This window comes from Montipora capricornis, chromosome 13 (assembly GCF_036669925.1).
Source record: "Montipora capricornis isolate CH-2021 chromosome 13, ASM3666992v2, whole genome shotgun sequence".
In the NCBI taxonomy this organism is placed as follows: domain Eukaryota; kingdom Metazoa; phylum Cnidaria; class Anthozoa; order Scleractinia; family Acroporidae; genus Montipora; species Montipora capricornis.
Window position 1 is genome coordinate 11,431,122 of NC_090895.1, and position 7,500 is coordinate 11,438,621.

The following is a 7,500-nucleotide window of genomic DNA, read 5'->3' on the forward strand; positions in this document are numbered from 1 at the left end:
TTAAAAACCAAGAGTGGAGAGTACAAGCGGTCCGTCCAAAAATGCTGCATCATCATCGAAGCAGAGTGAGCTCTCCTTGCCCTTAGTTCGTGGCCCCGGAGGATTTGTTGTGGATGACAAACTGCATTGTGAATTGATTTCAACCGCGATTTATTGACTTATAATTGACATCTGAATAGGAACACTTCCGATCAAATGTACCATGTTTTAGATCACTTTTCAATTTCTTAAGTAACCCGTTGTTTTTTATGTTATTGTCTTTCTTCGACTCATGCGGTCAGCATATATTTCACACGGTCAGTGTAAGGTCGACGAAATAGGTTACTTTCTGACTTACCGCACGAGGATCTACCCTTCAGGTATCATGACATTTGCTTTGCATTTTCTTTTATTTCATTTCGTATTCTGACCTTGTAATTTCACGTTTTTCAGCCTTGAGTAAGCTGTGCAACGCCCCAAATATGATCGGAATGTTGCCTCAAATCGTATCCTTATGTATCTTTGCTTTCAGAATTAAAATATTAAATGGAAATCCTTGTGCTGGTCTAATCGTTTCTACCACACTGTACATACTTTTATTGGCTTTTTATTGGTCATAGTACAATTTGATAATGGCCACGAAGAGTTGATGTTAGCAAGAGCAAGTGCATAGGTTTTGTATAAATAATATATCATCTGCTCTTAGTATTTATTGATTATTTAAATAAACAAACTATTTTAAGACAGATTGAAGACTGCATGATCTCTTTATATTAATAAACATAATTCAGTGAGATTAATAGTTCAGGGTGAATACAGGTTCACAGCACTGTGATCACCCTAGGCAACCCTGTGAATATATTCATGCTAATTATCCAGTCAACATATCTGCAGCAGACATTTTCTTGCAGATCTGCATGTTCCTGCCTTGTTCACTATCTGTCACATATCTGTGACAGATATGAAAATGAGGTCAAATTCTTTTACAGATATATCACAGATATTCTACAGCACTGATATGTATATATGTCACATATCTGTCAGTTTGGTAAGGGTGGTGACGTTCACAAAACACAAAGATTTCTATGTATGGTACATGTAGATGATGGAAAAATTGATCATACTACAATGTTATCACTAAATCGATGAACTCAGCTACATGCAATGCATACTCTTCACGCACCTTTATGGAATAAGTCTCTCAATGATGTGGCAAAAAGAGCTGCATGAATGTTTGAAAATGGGGCTTCTTTGTCCCAAACCATAAACCTCCAAGCAATCGATTCTTTCTGTGGAATCTGCAACAATTTTTGTAGTCTTAATAAATTGTTTCTGAAACATTTCAGATTAAATTGAGATATCCTGTCTCAAATTTCGAAAGTTATTATCATAGAAATGAAGTACTCTGCTGGAACAAAATATTCCCTGTACCTATAATTATAGTGACAATGACTTTGAAAATATACTAAGAGGACAGCCTTGTAGGTTTAATAGTTTCAAATTTACAATTTGGGTGATTAGACATGTACAAAAGATCTGTGAGCAAAGGAGCAACCTTTGTGATATCCTATTTTCAGAAAATTAATGTACTGTAGTAAGCTCTCAGTGCTATAAATAAAGTGTATCATTCTTTTCACTTTTTCCCTTGCTTTCTACAGTCCTTTTGTCACCTTTTATTGTAAATTTGCAATGGGAAAGACTTCATTGTTTTTTGTCATTTACATGTTGCATTCAGCACAATTGTGTATAATTAAACAAAGTTGAATATTTAGGCTGACAATTATTTTGTACAAAAAGGATAAAGGTAAAAGTGAGTAACTGCATTGTGACTAATATATAGACAACAGCTGCAAGGAAAATAAGCGATGTTATATTTCCATATTATTCTATACTATCTTCAGTCTCAATAGAGACATAAGTGTGCAACTTAAATACTGGAAGGATTGGTAATTACTATTAATAAACATGTGAAAAACAAAAACAAAGACAATGTACTGAGGAGAAAAGACCTAATTCTCATCTTTGTAAAGCATTAGATAGTATTTTGTCCTGTAAGATACATGATCTATACCTGTGCATATATATGTATGTACCTGCAGTTTGGTGGCAATTCATTGATGAGATAATACACTGGCCAGACAAGTTGATGATCTGAACAATGCCACCCCATCTGTGTTCACTTGAAGTGAGATGTGAAGCTTCATCGTTTTTGTATACTCGTCTGTGCCTTTAAAATAGCCATCATCATCAAAGTGAGCTTTGTACAATCTACCATCTAGTATATCTTCAATATTTTGTTCATTCTGCTTCTTTCGAGTTTTACGATAAGACAGGGCATCTTTTATGTCAGCTCCTGAAAAAATAATAGAACAAGATGCTTTAGGAAGTGTAACTGGGTTGCATTTATGATAGTAAATATTTCAGAATTGGAAAAAGGAACTTGTAAATGTAAATTGCTGTATGAAATATTGCAATGGTAAAATTTCTGCAAAATAGAAGATGGAAGAATATGCAAGAATCAAGGAAAAGCTGAAGGTTTTGTCAATGTTAATGTGTTAAACTCAAGCAGTTACTTTCCTCATGATGTACTGCCTCTATTGTAAATGTCATCGCACTGTCATCGCCACTAACAATATAAATTTGTTACTCACTTTGAATAAAAATTTCACGGGCACATTGGCCGTCATATTTCACCTTAGTGTCAATTCCCTTGATAAGTTCCACAACTATGACTGCAAACAGTGCACTAAATTACACTAGGCTTCCAACAAGTTCAAAATACAACCAATAAAATACAAAACACAAGACAAAGCTGCAAGTTACCAGTGTTCCTATCATGTTATCTGGTTCCTTTAAGCATCATTTGTGCCATGCAAGCTAATGTTATATTTAGAGTTGAGCAATCAACAATTTTTCTTGTAAGTACTTACTTGCAAGAAGGGCCTCCAGCTGAAGTTCCAATGGGATCACAATGAAATATAATAAAGAATTTTTCTTTGTTAAATCTTGTAGACAATGCTTGTTTGTACAGCATGTTCGTTTATTAACCCCAATGTACTCATAGCAAAATGAGCAGTAGTAATGAAATTGCAGAGGATTTTCCAGTTGTTTGCAAAACTTGTGAAGGGTTGCCATAGACCTTGTGAAACATTTGGGAGTAATGAGGTGTATATCAATAAGAGTAAGCAAAACCACCATGGCAGTTCCAGAAAGTTGAGGGCGCATTGCAAAAGTAATAATCAGTAGCAAACTCACACTAAGTGTAATCCTGGCGCCATGGTACAATGGCTTTTCCTCCCCCTCACCAAGTGGATTTCCCACTCTAAAAGTCGGTTTCTTTAAATTAAGAATCAATTACTTAAATTCAGAAACATGACACTTAATTTAACAAGAAAAAAATTAATTTACATTACTTATTTTCAGATGTAGAAAATGGTTTTAAGACAATGCTTAAATTACTCAAAAGGACCTTACTTTAAGAATACAGTCCTCGTTTTCATTTTTGTTTTAAGGGCTGGAGGTATTATTTTCCAACAAGAACAGAAAATCAGTTCTACTGGCAATTTTATTCAGCCCCTCTCAAACGCACTAACGCAACAAGTGATCATTATACTACTTGTAAAACACTGGAAATATACCACTCCGGCGGTAAACCTTAAAACCTTGAGACTCATTATTAGCCTGGTGTGACACTCTAAAAGTTGGTTTCTCAAATTGAAAACAAGGTAACTTGTTTTAAGAATGCAATTCTTATTTTAGTTATCATTTTAAGACTTGGGAAATCATTTCAAGCTAGTGGGGTATTGTTTTAAGACAGTCCTAAAATTTGATATGATTGATCTTATTTCAAGATTACGGTTCTTGTTTTGAATTTCTTTTTAAGGTTCCAATATGTTGATTCTAGAATGCAAATTGTTAGTAATTTCAAATCATGAAATGCAAACAAACTCAACAATCTTACATTTTATTCAATAATTTTACAATTTAATTAATTATTCCATGAGCGCGCGTTGGATATGAGATGGTAAATAGCCAACGAGGCGCATAGCGCCGAGTTGGCTATAACCACTCTCATATCCAACAAGCGCGAATGGATTAATAGTTTTATTAAATTCCTTAAACTCCAAAAGTTTAGAAGTACGCAATACGAGCGAAAAAAGCGAGAAAATCCTAGCGAAATCGAAAAAAGTTGATGAAGATGCAATGTTGTGTAATACCTCGTGGTCAGACAGACGCAGGCTCATCACAAAAAAATTTCTTACCTTTTCGCGTATCTCTAACCTTCGAAAGTGATCCAAACTTTCCACAAAAACGTTTTTCTTTTGCTTTATACCGAAAGAAATTTTGCTTTCTGGCGTAAACGTTTTTAGTTTAGCAACGCTAAGCGCAATCATTTACCATGTAAGGTCAAACTAAGGTATATGAGCTGATAACCGAGATTGAGTGAACCAATCAGAGCACGAGAATTGCATTATCCGAGGTTGAGAATTTAATAATATGAATTAATCAATTAAGATTATATCTCCGACAAGCACTATTCACATTATTTTTTCTTGAGTTTGTTTTCTACTGGCCAGAGGTCATTTGCCTTTCGAGGGGCAAAAGTTTGGAACTCGCTCCCCCTTGATCTAAAGTTAACTTCTTCACTGAGGACTTTTAAAAAGAATGTATGTGAACTGCTTGTAAATAATTTATCGTGAAACGTTGCATTTATATTTTTTTAGCTTTTATCTTATCAGATTTTTTCTATTTTTAATTCATGTAAGATTTTTAATATATATTTAAATATTGCTGCTGAAAAGCCCTTTTCAGGGAGCGCAATAAACGTGTATGTATGTATGTATGTATGTATGTATGTATGTATGTAAGTATAACGTCTGGTAAAAAATATCAAATTGACAATGTACACATGAATGAAAAAAGTACATGTTTGTGGTTCAACAATGTACTGTTTAATTACAAAATTAATATCAAACCATTTAAAGAAGAGTTCTTGGTTTAGGTAGTTGGATACAGGTACTAGTTAATTAATTCCTTAACTAATGTACAGAATGAGAGGGGGCAAAACAACAACCACAATTATTGAACACGTACTGTACCTGGTGTGTAGATGTAACATCTAGAGATCGGTACATTATTATTTTTTCCTGAGTTTGTTTTCATTCATAACCAAAATTGCAAAACTACAAAAAGGCATTATAATAAACATTATTTTGCTAACAGACAATAGAGTTAAAGCTAAATGAATCGTTAAATCACAGTCCTAAAATAAATTAAAAGAAAACAACAATTTTGTTATTAATATTAAGTTAACTTAAATAAGGAGTCAGTATAAATTTTCTTTTAAAGAAGTCTGTTGTAAGTATAGTAGCTGTCAAAATTCCAAAAAGCATATTTTCTTAGGAAAGATGAATTCGTTGATTCATAGCAGAAAGTACATAAACCATTCTGTTCCAAAAACCTGTTTTATACTTAAATCAATTATTTGTGAAAAGAATTGAGTTTAAATTACTTCACATGGAAGGCTTTAACATACAATTTGATAACGACAGAGTGTGGCAAATCTGTTCGAATTAAAGTGACTCTATATTTTATGAACAATATTGGGGAGTTTGCATTGCCTTTTCTCTGTAAAGTATACCATTGTATACATTTATTCTTGGTTTTAAATTTTATAGCCAAGCAAGTGGACTTTCTTTAATGATGATATGTAATTTGTCTGCACATTTGTGTGAATGGCAAACAAATGACACCTTAAGGTCCTCTTGTCTAACAACTTCATATCCCTGTGGAAGAACAGGTTCCTCGACTTGAAAGGAATTAAAATCTTCATTATAATGAGATGTTACCATAGCATCAAGGGCAAAAAAAATTCCATAGTTTGCTATCCTACCAAAAGTTGGCAACCCATTCTCATTACCAAAATTGAGAAAAGAATCCTTGTCTGGTTTGTAGAGCGTTAATTCCATGGATCTGAACAGAATCTAACGAATAAATTTCAGTAGCATCACAAAGACTGCCAACACCAGTAAATCTCTCTACTGTTGTTACAACAATATCCTTTTCTTCACCAAACAATGCTTTGGCATACCCAAATGACATTTCTTGTCCAAAAATGGGACCCTGATCTGCTTTGCTAAAACTAATATGGTCAGCACATAGTGAAGACTGGTACCTCCTTGACAAGGATAATGGACGATTTTTGAATTTTTTTACAATTTTTGCCTGATCTTTAAAATATGCAAGTTTTGCTTCAAAACACATACACCAGGCACGGACAAGAGGCCCAAATTTCAAATTTCAAAATGAAAGAGGGCAAATGAATTAGAAAATGTTGTTTGGGTGTAATGTTAGAAGTGTTGCCATAGAGGGATTTAAATAACTGAAGATGTTCGCGAAGGTCGTGGGTTCAATTCCCACCGTGGTTAGAGTTTTTCTCTGTCCTTGTGTGGGCCCATTTCCATCAGTAGGGCTAATGCTCACATGGTTCATATGGGATTGAAATTTAGCACTTCACATTACACTCTATTCAGTTAACTCTGTTCCTTAATAGCCCGTTTTAAATAAACAGTAGTTGCTAAGGAAACCTTGTGGGCAAAGCAAAGAGACATAATTTCAATAATTGAAATAAAGCATCTCCAGTGGTCGGTGGTGGTATCAACAAACTTTGCCAAAATGAAAGGCAGAACAGTTGATAGTAGCCACATTTGAGAAGCGCTCTGTCCTAGGTTTGTGGAAGCTGTCTTCTCCAAGTCCCTATCTAAGATAAAGGAAGGCTTATTCTTACTGTTAGAATATCCATAATGAAATTGCTAAATTCTGTTGTTTAAATCAGTTAGTCCAAAAGCCTTAATATCATTTATGAAATAATTTAGTAAAAGTTTGATTTCATAGGCTAGAAGTCCTTCTAGGAACACATGCGTAGCTGGAAGTCCTCTTCTATAAAAAGGCACTGCATATCTTCATAATTAGCCATGCAGTGACAGCATTTTCGCCTAGCTCCACCCACACCTACCTTAAACCCACCTGCCTTATTACTGGCAGGTGTATCTACCAACAATGCCAAGATACCTCCTCTGAGATTAATATTACCAATAGGTAAGGAGAAAGTATGCCCTCTATCGGAACCAAGAATTTTCATGTCCTCTACCAAAGGTTCTATTTATTTATTAAACCCATACTCTGGATTTGAGAGGCGTTTTGTTTCACAGACAGCAAAAAGATGAATAGACTTGAGGGTTGATCTGTATGCAGGAGGCAGATTTGCAAGTTGATAATAAAAAAAAAATGAGCTTATGATTCTTATTTGTCAGTGGATTGATAAAATTAACATCATCATAGTAGAATAAAAGAAGGAGAGCTCTTTCATCATTTGAAAACAATTCATAATTTTGAAAGAATGTTCCATCACAAAAGTCTTCAAGTATGGTTGGATCAGCACATTGTTTGGGCCCAGCTAATACTATGTCCAGCATTTTACTACAACCCAGCTGTATTTGGATCGTTTTTAATACAGGGATA

At 34.3% G+C, this 7,500-nt stretch overlaps 1 pseudogene; it reads right to left on the reverse strand.

Moving 5' to 3' along the window:
- Positions 1 to 5,651: 5,651 nt before the first annotated feature.
- Positions 5,652 to 7,500, reverse strand: part of LOC138030509 (uncharacterized) — a 7,186-nt pseudogene continuing 5,337 nt past the window's right edge.